The following is a 3,202-nucleotide window of genomic DNA, read 5'->3' on the forward strand; positions in this document are numbered from 1 at the left end:
ACTCTTGAACTCCGTTCCTTTTTCTTTTTGCTCATTTTGTTCTCGATTTCACTCACGGCCTAATTAAAAATGATTTATCCAGCATAAACAATTTAGAACATACGTAAGTGTCTAACGAACTTATTAAATACATATTCGTATACAATCTGATAAAATACGGTAAATAAATATTCGATGCTAATTTCAATAACTAAATCAATTTTACTCAACTCTTGCAAAAAAAAACCTTCCTAGTCCTTGAAAATAATAATTCTCAACCTTAAATCACTTAACATTTCAAAATTTAACATTTAACCCACAATTACGCATTTCTTCAAATTAAACCCCCCATATTTCAAAACTTGTCAAATTGGTCCTTACTATTCACTTTAATCCTTAACAACCATCATACTCAACTAATTTCATTATATTTCCAAATTAGTACATTAATCTTGCAATTTCAGCACTAAATCTCCAAAAACTTGCAATTTAATTCCTAGGCATTAAAAATAACATTTTTAACATTTTACTACCATCCTTCAAATTTTTGTAAATTTTTTATTCGATCCGGATATCTGATTATTTTACAAAACTTTACTGATTAATAGCGTTTTCTACAAATTTCGAATCGAAAATTTGATAGGCATAAAAATCCATCTTTTAAGGTAAACTATCCATTTATGGGACTAAAATATATAACTTTTTCAAATTACAATTTAAATTCCTAAATTTTTCTAATTTTATACTTTAACCAACAACTTTCAAAATTTATAATTTAGTCACTTGTTAAAATTTTCGGGACATTACAATTCTCATCCCCTTAAGAAAATTCATCCTCGGATTTTCCACACGCACCTGGTTCAACGGATCATTGTATCACCTTTCAAGCATCCATCATATTCTTATGTAATTATCCTAACCCTTTACTTATTTCAGGGAACATTTTTCAGTTAACAATACTTGAATTCTCATACTTCACTTCTTACTTTAGCATCCTTATAACTTATTTTTGTAACCAAACTCCTTCAAACCTTAATATCCTTTTGTATAGAAACACATAGAAGATCTAAACCAAACCTTACGACGCTTACTTTTCTTGTTATTGAAATTGAAATATTTTTCCACTTCAATAACACTTTATCCTGAAACTGATATTTATTTTCTCTCTTTTTCTTCCAATCCGATTGAACTCTTTGGTGACTAATTACTACTTTGAGGCAAATCAAAGAAATCCTTATCTCACTCTCAACTTCTTCTGCAGCTAGGCTTTACAAGAAATTCTATTAATCTTTGTCCAATAACTATTACCTTATATAAACTTTTTTGAAGCGATGAATTTTCATCCAGTGCTTCAAATTCTAATATATTGTCCTTTGAAAATTTTAATGAAGAATTCTGTTCAAACTTGTAATAACCTAATTTTTCCCGGGTTAATAACCCTGGCAGAACGTTGATGCCTCAGCACACGCCAGTAGCTCCACAACAAAACATGTGCTCTCTTATGCCTCATCAGCTTGAACCATGGCCATCGAGCAGTGTTCCCAAGTCCTCCCAGCAGCTCGTGTGATCCCTCACCCATGTGTGAACATTCCAGCACCTCTATTCCCACGTGAGCAGCACACAACAAGCCACGTTCCAATACCACGCTCTCCCGTTGGTAGTCCAAGCAGGCACTCAACGAAAACACATCGCTGGTCTCGTGACCCCTGCTCCACGACAGCCTCACCAACAAGTCACAAAACTAGTGGTCCACTCATGCTTCTGTCAATACCTGCAAACAATGTTGGCAGACCCCAACGGCCTAGTATGAATTTGGCAGGACTCGTGGGGATTATTCAAAGGGGATTATTCAATTTTTGGGTCGATTTGTAAGAGAAAGGGGAGGAGAAAAAAAGAAAAAGAGAGCATTTTTGTAAGAGCCTCCTCGACCCCCATTGAAAACGCAATGTAATATTTAGAGAAAAAAAAGCAAAAACATTATACCGGAAGCTTTTCTTTTCTCCAAGGTTCGTTTTTTTGTTCCACTTTCTTTTGGTTTTGGACTGAAAGCAGTATTAAGAAAGGGGGGGGGGCTCGGTTCTTATTACCTTTAGCTATAGTAGTTGAGGTCTTGACGTCAAGAAGGGGTCTGTCGTCCTTCGTAAGTTGAGGAATCGAGGCCTCGCCGGCTGCTCGCTTAGAAGGGGGTTGTGTTAGCTTCTTTTCTTCTCTGTTTTGGGTTAGAAGAGGAAGGAGAGGGCTTAGGTTTTGTTTTAGGGCTAGATTCAAGTTCAATCGACCACCGTTGGTGGCGTTCGGAGAGGCGAAAGACACTGATTTATGGTGGTGGCAAGCTCTTGGAGGAGGTTCGGCCGTGAGAAGAGGATAGAGAGAAAGTAAAGGCTTTTAGGTCGATTTCGGTGGTATTTTGGGCTTTTCAATCGTGCTAGGCAGCGACCGGAGTAAGGGTGGCTACCGATTTACGGTGACCAGTGAGGTCGTGAGGCCTTTGTGGCTCTCGGTCGAGCCAAGAGAGGGAGAGGGTTGAGAGAAGCGGCGCAGGGGAAACATTTAGGGAAATAGAAAGGAAAAGCATAATGGTGGCTAGGGTAAACATTCACCCAAAATATCCTACATATAGCACTGCCAAAACGGCAACGTTTTGGGGAGGCCAGGTAGTCTATGTCCGGTTGGGTGGGGTTAGTTGCGTGAGAGCCCCTTCTAGTTTAAATCTGTTGCGCTTTAGTTCTCGAATCTAGCTTTCAAATTGTTTTTTGTCTTCATATTCCACGCGCATTACTATTTCGTCCTATGTTACAGTGTTCTTAATCTCATGTTGTTTTACATTTAGAATGTGATTTTATCTAATTTTTATTTTAGTCCTACGCATGTTTGCGGTTTACGCTAATTCTAATACTTGTAGTTTTGTTAAATTCCATTTTAGTCCTCCTTGATATGTGATTGTTATTTTTATTTTTCTGAAGCTCTTTACGCTAATTCTAGTTCTTGTAGTTTTGTTAAATTTCATTTTAGTCCTCTTTGATATGCGATTGTTATTTTTAATTTTCTGATGATCTTCATGTTCGATGCCCAAATTCATCCATGTCCCTAATTTCCTCTTTTAATTAGCTGTTATTATTATTTTACCTCTTTTTACTTAATTGTAATGGTGCGTACTCATATGTCCAGTAAACATGTGGTTATATATTTCATGTGCATTTTAAGTTCTTTGCTTTCCAAGGTT

At 36.7% G+C, this 3,202-nt stretch overlaps 1 long non-coding RNA gene across 1 annotated transcript; it reads right to left on the bottom strand.

Annotated features, from left to right (window-relative positions):
* Positions 1-1,326: 1,326 nt before the first annotated feature.
* On the bottom strand, positions 1,327-2,550 carry LOC120135545. Its single transcript, XR_005517261.1, has 2 exons — positions 2,067-2,550; positions 1,327-1,750 (listed from the first exon to the last, which is right to left on the bottom strand). It is a non-coding gene; the product is annotated as an uncharacterized LOC120135545 (long non-coding RNA).
* Between the last annotated feature and the right edge of the window lie 652 nt (positions 2,551-3,202).

Source organism: Hibiscus syriacus, unplaced genomic scaffold (genome assembly GCF_006381635.1).
Source record: "Hibiscus syriacus cultivar Baekdansim isolate YM2019G1 unplaced genomic scaffold, ASM638163v2 tig00110610_pilon, whole genome shotgun sequence".
In the NCBI taxonomy this organism is placed as follows: domain Eukaryota; kingdom Viridiplantae; phylum Streptophyta; class Magnoliopsida; order Malvales; family Malvaceae; genus Hibiscus; species Hibiscus syriacus.